The sequence below is a fragment of the Bos taurus genome, chromosome 21, assembly GCF_002263795.3.
Source record: "Bos taurus isolate L1 Dominette 01449 registration number 42190680 breed Hereford chromosome 21, ARS-UCD2.0, whole genome shotgun sequence".
NCBI lineage: Eukaryota > Metazoa > Chordata > Mammalia > Artiodactyla > Bovidae > Bos > Bos taurus.
The window spans coordinates 18,613,086-18,624,247 of NC_037348.1; the positions used below are offsets into that span (position 1 = coordinate 18,613,086).

General features: G+C 42.7%; 1 non-coding gene across 1 annotated transcript; it reads left to right on the forward strand.

Moving 5' to 3' along the window:
- The first annotated feature begins 10,562 nt into the window (after nucleotides 1-10,562).
- TRNAG-CCC (transfer RNA glycine (anticodon CCC)) lies at nucleotides 10,563-10,635 on the forward strand. Its single transcript has one exon. It is a non-coding gene; the product is annotated as a tRNA-Gly (tRNA).
- The last annotated feature ends 527 nt before the right edge of the window (nucleotides 10,636-11,162 follow it).

The following is an 11,162-nucleotide window of genomic DNA, read 5'->3' on the forward strand; positions in this document are numbered from 1 at the left end:
CATGGAAAAGACCTGAAATGTGAAAGGTGCTAGATAATCGGTAGCATGACTAGGATATTATTATTTTTTAATAATTTTTAAACTCATTCATTTATTTTTGGCTGCGCTGGCTCTTTGTTGCTGCGCGGGCTTTCCTCTGGCAGTGAGTGGGGCTACTCTCTAGGTGTCGCGCATGGGCTTCTCTTTGTGGGGGCTTCTCTTGGTGCGGAGCGCAGGTTTCAGGGCACTCAGGCTTCAGTAGTTACGGCCCCCAGGCTCTAGAGCACAGGCTCAACAGTTGTGGTGCACGGGCTTAGTTGCCCTGTGGCATGTGGGATCTTCCTGAACCAAGGATTGAACCTGTGTCACCTGCACTGGCAGGCAGATTCTTTACAACTGAGCCACCAGGGAAGCCCTGAGTAGGATATTATTAAAGGGCAGAGAGAATAATGATATATTAGGTATCATTGTGATACCTAATACCTGGCTGTCTGTGAACTTTGGGGAACACTTGGATCAGTGACAGGCTTATATGGTATTAACAAAAGACTTTGATCCCAATAAGAATAAGTTATTAAGTAAAAAGGCAGAGAAGGCTCTTAGATCCCTGCAGGGTATGGCATTGCTCTCATTGAACCAAAACTCTCCTCCTATTCCAAAAAAGTAATTGAGTTAGCCAGTTTACCTAAGTAATCATTAGGCAGAGCAGAAAGGTGATTCAAGCTAAATGTTTGACCTAGTTAACTGGCAAATTCCATTACAACAAACCCCGAAACATAAAAATCTGGGTTTCTGGCTGAGTCGGGGAGGAAATCCAATCTTCTGCTGTTTTCAAGCAAAATCAGTTTATAAAATTATTTTCTCTTCTCCATACATCTTCTGAAATAACTATGGACCAAATAACCAATTGATTTGGAGCCATTTTTCACTCTTATCCAAAACGGAGAGAGATATTTCATTCCTATCCAAAAGGAAAAAAAAAATGTTAAATCACATGTGAATTGTAGATATAAGCATTAAAAGACTGTTTTCCTGTTTTGTTTGTGAATAATTTCTCATTTTATGAAGGAGCCAAATATCTCAGTAGGTAAAATCAATAGCAGCCACCGGAGCGGATGGAAAGTTCTCGAGGCTTAATACAGTTTCATGCATGGCTGTCAAAGCCGAGTGTCTTAAGGGAACAAATAGTGAATTTCCTGCCTTGGAAGAGATGTATGAATTAGTGTCTTTCCTTTTTAAAACTAGTCTGTTATATAATGGCTCATTCATTGAACAGATATTTATTAAGCACTTATTGTATGCTACATTCTACACATTAAGTATTTGGAGTACCCAAAAAATAATATCAGGAGCCTACCCCAAGGGAAAGAGACTTTAGAAAAATAATAACTAAATTTAAAAAGGGCTTAGTAAATTTCAAGCACAGTTCTAAGTGTTTTGTAAATGTTGATGTACTTATTTCTCATCACAGCCCTACTGGTGATATGAATTTTCCATTTTACAGATAAGGAAACTGAGGCACAGAGCATTTAGATTGCTAGTCTTACAGCTTACATGGTTGTAGAGCCAGGATATGAACCCAAACAGCCATATTCCAGAGACCCCCGCTCCTCTTATGCACAGAACAAATATACAAGCATATCATTTCAACTATACAGCCAGAGATAAGCTTTAAGAATCTTGACCACAAGATTCTATGTCTATATCTCATTTCATTATTTTTTCCAGTTCCTAGCAGAGTTCCTGGCATGCAGCAATTACTGTTTAATTATTGAATCAAATATTAAATATTATTATCTACTATTATTTTTTATAAATATTATTTCTCTACTAACTAAAGATTAGTAGAGAAAGTAGTTTGACACATATCTGGGGAGAAAGCCTGGAGGGGTTCACAGAGGAGGTGCTCTTGGGTTGGGTGCTTCTGGAAAGAAGAGTTAGGTATTTAATAGGCCTATCCAAGGGAATAAGGGAGTAGCATGTCTTGTGAAGCAGGAATAGCATATCAAAAGGTATAGAGACAGGCAAAGCATGGACAATTGAGGAAAATGTAGTTTACAATTATTAGACAGAAGGGTAGCAGGTGATTCATGCAATATCAGTGTCTTTGTCCTGAGCAAGCAATGCCTCTAAGACAACTTCTTGAAGGCTGTAAAGAAAGAGGATTTGTGGTGCTTTTCTTCTTCATTCTTGGGGGAAAAATCAGATTCTTGAGGGGTATGTTTTTCTAAAGATGCTGCTTTTAAACTAAACTTTGAAGTCGGTGCTTCCTAACATGTCCTTGGAGACCAGCTGGGCCAGGATCTCCAGCCTCCGCCAGACCTGGTCTACCAGGAAGTCTAAGTCAAGGCCATCCAAAGAGAAGCTCTTTCTAAAGTGGAAAAGGCCACCCACACTTTGGAAAGTTGCTGTAAGTGTGAAATTCCACCCATGGAGGTGTCAGGAAGAAAGGAAGGGGTTCATGAGTATACCCTTGCTTTCTGTAGTCCAGAATGGTGTCTGAATTTTAAAAGCACTTAGAGGGCTGAGCTTAGAAGATCAATGGTGGTGATGGCAAAATGGCTTAACAGAAGCAGCAGCAAGAGAAAGAGATTTGGAAACTTGTCAAAGTAGCCACACATGAACCAATTCCCAAACAGAAGTTTCTGTCACCATCTCCCAATTCATGCACAAAATAAAATCAAAAGAATCGTGAATCTTCCTCTCTTACTTTCCTTCTCCGTCCCTTAACTGGCCACTTTGGTGCTATCTAAGGGCCCATGACTGGGCTTCCCCGGTGGTGCTAGTGTGAAGAACCCTCCTGTCAATGCAAAAGACTAAGAGACTCGGGTTCCATCCCTGTGTCAGGAAGACTCCCTGGAGGAGGGCATGGCAACCCACTCCAGTATTCTTGCCTGGGGAATCCCCATGGACAGAGGAGCCTGGTGGGCTACAGTCCATGGGGTCACTAAGAGTCAGACATGACTGGAGTGACTTAGCACACATGCATGCAAGAGCCCATGGTGACCTGATGGATGCTGTGTTCTGCTCAAGGAAGACGCACTGTGCCCAGCCAGCTTCCTAACTCTAGGTATTCTCTTCTGTTCAGACTGTTTGGGTTCTAGACCCTGACTTCTTGTTCATGAGGGTTTTTTTCCCCTCTTACATAATCAAGGAGCCATGGTTAATGTCCGATGTCTGCGTTTCAAGAGTGATTCAGGCAAAGAAAGTATCTATCGAACATTCTCAGCCCAACATTCAATCAGAAAGCATATATTAAGCACCTGTGACCTACCAAATTCAGAGCATCAGGATAAATACTGTGGTGATACAAATGGTTACATCTAGATGCTAATTCTTTCCAGGACATATATTCAAGTTGAAGTCGACTGATAGAAAAAGAAAGGAGAAAAGGAGGGAAGGAAAGAAGAAAGGAGAGCAGGAAGGGAGGGAGAGGAAGGAATGAAATAAGGAAGGAAGAAAGGGAGGAAGGAAATGAGAGAAAGGAGGAAATAGGAAGAAAACAGAAAAAAAAAAAATAAAGAAAAGCATGTAATTTAATAGGTGTTTCCCAGATCACCAGCTTTGAACTAACATAATATAGGTGTTTCCCAGATCACCGGCTTCGAACTAACATCAGGGAATTCATTCATTTCAGCCCAAGTGTTTGGTATCTCAGCCTCTCCAACTTTTTTCTCTGAATTAAAATAAGGAAATTATTCTGGAGCTGTTTCTTCCTCTCCTGTGTGGTCTCTCATTGATACTGTCCATCAGTGACTGTCCGTTGCTCCTGAAGAATCTATGGGCCTCATGGGAACATCCCTGCCCTACGTCAGCAGCCAGAAGAGTCTACCTGCTTTCCCTTCCATCATCGCACCTGTGCCTCTGGACAGCCTACCATTCCTAGACCTCCCTACCTTGGGCAGAGCTTGGGTATGAGTAGGACCTGGAAGAAACCAGTGCTTTCTTATGTCAGCAACAGGAAAGGGCTTCTGCCACCATCACTTGGAGCCATATACTCAACGGTTGCTCAATCCAAGGTAACTCCAGGAAATCCAGGAAAGTCTACCTTAGAGTCTCGTGTGGCTCCTTCCTTTCTCCCTGTACATCCATGGAAAGTCTACTGCCCCAAGTCACCAGGAAGGAGCCATTCCTCCTGCTTTGGGCTGAATCTCAGTCCCATATTCTTCCCATATTCATTCCAAGAGGGCTGGCTTCCATCGCCTGTTCCCCCAGCCAAACCTTTCGGATTCTCACTAGCAGATTTTCCTTTTGCTTAGAGTTAAGGGAGATGCTGCACATGGCAATGAAAGTTAAAAGGCACCATATGTTAAGTGGCAAACCAACTGAAGAGGATTTAAGATCTACAGGCATTTAAGAATATAAGAATCAGTGCGACTGTGGGATGCCCTGAACTGTAGGACTCAATCTGGATCATAAAGAATGAGTAACATTCAAGTGCATAAAAGGAGGAAAGACATTCTTGAGGGTGAGGACACTTAGCAAAAAAAGGGGGAAAAAAGAGCAAGAGAGAAAACCAGCACAAGCCAGGAAAAGACTGTCTAGATGCTTTCGGGGAATGTAAGAAGCTGGACCCATCCTTCATTCATCAGGGCTCTTCTTAAATGCCAGACTCTCTTGTGAAACCTTTGCTGGAGCCCTCAAACACACACATACTGTCACTGTGCAATTCCTTTTGCTCACCTAGTGATGCTTCAATGCATTTTAATTTGTGGCCACTTTTCTCATCATTCTCACCTCATTGCCATCTTCCAGTGCTATCACATTCGAGCTTTGTGGAAACATTAATAACTTGAGACCTATAATGTATGCCTGGGCTTCCCAGGTGGCACTGGTGGTAAACAATATGCCCACAATTGTAGGAGACAAAAGAGACACGGGTTCGCTTCCTGGGTTGGGAAGATTCCCTGGAGAAGGAAATGGCAACCCAGTCCAGTATTCTTCCCTGGAAAATTCCATGGGCAGAGGAGGCTGGTGGGATACAGTCCACGGGGTCACAAAGTGTCAGACATGACTGAGCGACTGAGCACGAGCATGCACATATAATGTATGCCTATCACATAGCACACAACTTATCTTCCAAACTAGGATACTTTGGGCAACAAGAGGGGTTCAACCAATAATTGCCCCATGACAACCTGGCATTAACCAATACTGCCCCAGGCTAATGAATTAAAGGTGATCAATTAAGGGATGCCACAAGGGTCTTGGGTTGAAGTTGGTTGAAATACTGACTTAGGGTGACATTTGTGCACAGTGTGCTTGTATGAAGTGTCTCTATTCAAGGCAGCTACTCTCCCCTGAGCATCCAGACTTTTCTACTAGCAGAAGGAAGATATGTTCTTTCAATAGCCTATTTATTTTATAAACAAGTAATAACTGCATTTTTCTTAACTGCCGGACACTGTAAAATTCAGACAATGCATGAGTTAAAATGCTTGGTCCTTTGTCTTCTGAGAGCTCACATTCTAGCAAGAGTCCATCTATTTACTCATTCATTCATTCACCTTAAACATTTATTAAAAGCCTGTCAGGCATCAGGGCAGGAACAACTGCCCCAGTCCTTGCCCTGATGGAATTCCCAGATTGTAATCCGGGCAACAAAATCAGAATAGACCATTAATAAAGTTATTTATTTCCCTGGTGGTGCATTGGATTAGAATCTGCCTGTTGATGCAAGGGACACAGATTCTATTGCTGGTCCAGGAAGACCCCACGTGCCTCAGAGCAATCAAGTCCATGAAGCACAGTTACTGAGCCCATGCTCTAGAGCCCATGAACTGTGACTGCTGAACCCTGAGTGCTGTGCAGCCCATGCGCTGCTACAGGAGATACCTGAACACTACTGTGAAGACCCAGTGCAACCAAAAATAAAAATAAAGTTATTAAGGAGCCCAGGAAGGGAGGTAGCAATCATGATTGGGTGAGTTAGCGGGACTTTACAGAAAAGAAAAAAATGAAGAGGTAAACACCATGCAAAAGAGAAGGGAAAGATAATTTGGACAGAAGAAACAACACAAGCAAAAAGTTTGAGGCAGGAAACAGCAAGGTCAGAGGTAAAAGTGGAGAGTAAGTGGGGACTGGATCACAAAGAGGCCCAGTGGCCAAGCTCAGGACTTTAGATGTGACCTGTTAGTTAACCAGAGGTCAGTGAAGCTCAGCATTAGAGTTGTGCCATGATTGTGTATGTGTTTTAGATAGATAGTTGTTTTGAGGGACAAAACTCCTCCAAGAGTTAATTTGCAGAAAATCAAGGCGATCTAACCGGCCCACCCTAAAGGAGATCAGTCCTGAGTGTTCATTGGAAGGACTGATGTTGAAGCTGAAACTCCCATACTCTGGCCACCTGATGTGAAGAGCTGACTCATTTGAAAAGACCCTGATACTGGGAAAGATTGAGGGCAGGAGGAGAAGGGGATGACAGAGGATGAGATGGTTGGATGGCATTACCAACTAAATGGACACGAGTTTGGGTAAACTCCAGGAGTTGGTATTGGACAGGGAGGCCTGGTGTGCTGCAGTCCATGGGGTCACAACGAGTCGGACACGACTGAGCAACTGAACTGAACAGAATTGAATTCGGACACTAGCCCATGACATATGTTACCCGCCCTTCCTTGCTTAGTCTTAGGTTCCTGGAGGCAGCACAGGTCCACATACCCTCCTTGTACAGTAAGTCTCCTACATATGAATGAGTTCTGTTCTGAGAGCAAGTTTGTAAGCCTAATTTGTTCGTAAGTACAACGTTAGCCTAAGTTCCCAACTAACATGATTGGCTATATATAGTACTGTACTGTAATAGGTTTTTAGTACGTTTCACACAAATAATACAGAAAGAACAAACACAAAAATAAAAAAGCATTTAATCTTACAGTATAGTACCTTGAAAGTACAGTAGTACAATACAACAGCTTGTGTACAGGGGCTGGCGTCAAGTGGACAGACAAGAAAAGTTGCTGACTGGAGGAGGGAGAGGAGGTAGGAGATGGTAGAGCTGAAGGGTCATCAGCAATAGGAGGTGGAGGGCAAGCTGAAATTTCACCCATGCCTGACATTGATGGCACAGGTACTATTCCTCACTGGATTCAATTCTATCTACTCGCTTGAAAAAACAATCCAGTGATATCTTAGTAGTAGTTCTTTTTTCTCATCATAGATAACACAGTAGCACTGGATTGCATTCTGAATGGCTCCTGCATCCTTCATGAATAATTCTCAAAAATTAATAGTGCCTCATCAAATAAAGATAATTCCCTTGCCATTTCTAGCATTGTGGATCTCTTTAGTTCCTCAGTTACTTCTTCTTCCTCTTGTCTCTCTTCGTCCTTTCTCTGGGTCTCCAATTCCATCAGGTTTTCATTAGTATGCCTCACGTTTGCATCTTTGAACTTACTGGACCTACAGAAACTTCATTATTTTCCAAAATGCCCTCTCCCAGATGGCAGGAATGTTTCTGCAAACAAATGCCCTATTTTTCTCAAACCCCTAATGTGCGGAACCTAAAGATTCTCAGAAAGTCCCTCAAATAAGTCTTCCTGAAAGAGTGAAGAATAATCTTCATGAAATAAAGTCTTGTTAGGCCATTGTGATGCCCCAGAATTGCTGATGACTGAATTGTTACATAGACGTAAGCTCCCAAGATCAGGGACTATGCAGCCTCATGAAAACAGCATCATTATAAGACCTGACTTGATGAACTGATTCTTTTGAAGCGTGTGCTAGAGAAAACTCTAGAGAGTCAATTGGACAGCAAGGAGATCAAACAAGTCAATCCTAAAGGAAATCAACCCTGAATATTCATTGGAAGGATTGATGCTGAAGTTCCAATACTTTGCCCCCTCTGATGGGAAGAGTCAACTCATTGGAAAAGAGCCTGATGCTGGGAAAGATTGAAGGCAGAAGAAGGGGGTGACAGAGGATGAGATGGCTGGATGGCATCACCGACTCAGTGGACGTGAGTTTGAGCAGACTCCAGGAGATAGTGAAGGACAGGAGAGCCTGGTGTGCTGCAGTTCAAGGGGTCACAAAGAGTCAGACATGGCTTAGCAACTAAACAACAACTGCTTCTATGCCCATTTTACAGTCACCTAGAGTGATGATGTCTGTCTTGGCCAGAAGAGGCATGGGTGAGAGTTACTCTCAAGGAGAAATAATCTACCAGCTGCCACTGGTCTTATCCACTTATCCTCACATCTTCTCAGTGGCCCCAGACTGGTCTCATTTCCTCTCTGGGGTGGCTGATTATATTGCCCAGTCTGTTTAGTCAACACAAACCAACTTTTGATCTAAGACCTAAGGCTCTGAGTTCTTAAGGCCATGGTATTTACTCAATTCTCAAGGAATATGCAAGGAATGATAACTAGGCCATTTCCCCCATGCTCCAAAATAGCCTTGATGCTTGATGCTACAACATAATAATTCTGGGCAAGGCTCTGAGACAGAGGATTCCATTTTTCTAATTTTTCACAAAGATTTAAGATCCATTAGGGACTTGAGTTAATCTGCTAGAAATGATCTAACCATCTCTCTCTACTGGGCTCTCTCCAGTCTTACCCTACTTTAAAAATAAAAAAAATCTGTTTTTAAGAATTGTGACAAGTCATGACAGAAGAGATAGCACACTGTCTTAGAAGGGGGGACTTCAGCTTCAGAAGCCTACAACTTACTTCTTTCATTGTCTATGTTCTCCTGTGTTTTCCTGTGTCCCCCTGAGGTAGTGAATTCATTCATTACGTTATTCATTCATTCAATCACTCATTTACTTAAATTTATTAGGGATTTCCCTCTTCCAGTTGTTAAGAATCCACCTTCTAATGCATGAGATGTGGGTTTGAACCTTGTTCAGGGAACTAAGATCCCACATGCTGTGGGGCAAATAAGCTCCCATGCCATGACTAAAGAAGCCCACACACTGCAATAAAGACCTAGCACAGCCAAAACTAATAATAATAATAAATAAATAGGTAAGCTTATTACATGCCACTTGATACTAAGCACTGACTTTTAATGCTGGGCATATTGTTGGAGACAAGACAAGGTCTTCATAGGACTTATCTCCTAGAGCTGCTGCTGCCACCAAGTCACTTCAGTTGTGTCTGACTCTGTGCGACCCCGTAGACAGCAGCCCACCAGGCTCCCCTGTCCCTGGGCTTCCCCAGGCAAGAACACTGGAGTGGGTTGCCATTTCCTTCTCTAATGCATGAAACTGAAATGTGAAAGTCAAGTTGCTCAGTCGTGTCCGACTCTTCACGACCCCATGGACTGCAGCCTACCAGGCTCCTCTGCCCATGGGATTTTCCAGGCAAGAGTATTTGAATGGGGTGCCATCACCTTCTCCGATCTCTTAGAGCAGGTGTCAGCAAACTACAGCCTGGAACCAAATCTATCCCACTGTCTATTTTTGTAAACACAGTTTTAACAAAACACAGACACACCAATTCAATGTACAAATTTTCTATGGAGCTGAGTATGACCTGCAAAGCCTAAAACATATCTAGCCCATTCAGGAAAAGTTTTCCAAGCATTGTCCCAGCAGATGATTGAGACAGCTAGTATATAGGTTAAAATATATATATACACATAAGATCAAGTATCCTTATGTTTTCAAACTGTGGTGCTGGAGAAGACTCTTGAGAGTCCTGTGGACTGCAAGGAGGTCAAACCAGTTAATCCTAAAGGAAACCAACCCTGAATATTCACTAGAAGGAGTGATGCTGAAGCTGAAGCTCTAATACTTTGGCCACCTGATGCAAAGAGCTGACTCACTGGAAAAGATCCTAATGCTGGGAAAGATTGAAGGCAAAAGGAGAAGAGGGCAGCAGAGCATGAAAATGGTTAGATTGCATCACTGACTCAAAGGACATAAATTTCAGCAAGTTCTGGGAGACAGTGGAGGGCAGAGGAGCCTGGCATGCTGCAGTCCATGGGGTCGCAAAGAGTCTGACATGACTTAAGGACTGAACAACAACAAAAAGTGTACACATGTCAAAACTACAGTGAGGTATTGACCTCACACCAGTCAGAATGGCCATCATCAAAAAATCTGCGAACAACAAATGCTGGAGGGGGTGTGGAATAAAGAGAACCTCTGACACTGTTGGTGGGAATGTAAACTGGTACAGTCACTGTACAGAACAGTATGGAGTTTCCTTAGAAAACTGAAACTAAAAACAATCATATGACTAGTAATCCCATTACTGGTCATATATCCTGAAAAAACTGTCATTCAAAAGGACACATGTACCCCCATGTTCAATACATCAAAATTATATTGCATTGGATGTATTTCCTTTTCCTCACCTTCATGATGGTAGACTCTGAAAGATGGGAAGAACCAAGAAAACAATTCTCCACAATTCTTGGGCTATCATTGCCTCCTTTTGCACAGCTTCCATTTATAATGTTTCTTCTTGTTTCCATATCATTAGATTAATTGCACAGGATGGAAAATACTAGAAAGAAGCTGTAGGTGGACCACAGGTCCAACATGTCCATGATAAAATGATTCAGAAGTGGATGACGTGTCACCCCAGTTCCTCTACCCGGTATCAACATGACTTAAAATATGAGACACTTTTGGGACTTCCCTGATGGTCCAATGGCTAAGACTCTGTGCTCCCAATGCAGAGGGCCTGGGTTCAATCCCTGGTCAGGGAACTAGATCCCATATGAGTTTGCATGTTGCAACTAAAGATCCTGAGTACCATGACTAAGACCCATTGCAGTCAAATAAATAAAAATAAATATTAAAAAAAGATTTAAGACACTTGTAGTGCGCTTTCATGAAGAAAAGATGGATTTGGGTGTCATGTAGATGTTTTCCAGGCTGATAAGCCATTTACCTTCTGCGAGTCACAATTTTCTAATCTAGAAAATGCAGGTAATAATGCCAACTTTGAGGGTATTTTTGATCAAGAATGAACTGGCATAATGCATGTGAAAGTGACTGGCTGGATTCCGGGTGCTTCCTGCCTATGATTTTCCCAGTTTCACGCTTCTTCCTGTCTTCATCCACCAGGGGCACAGCACAGTGTGTGTTGATTCATGACCTAACTCTGGCTCCTTCTGATCTTTGATCAGTCTGTCTCACATCCCCAGAGGCAGCACTGCCTGCCTTCAGTGTAAGAGGAGTGTTGACATGAGAGATGAGCAGCGCCAGCTCACACATCTTGCTGATACCCGGG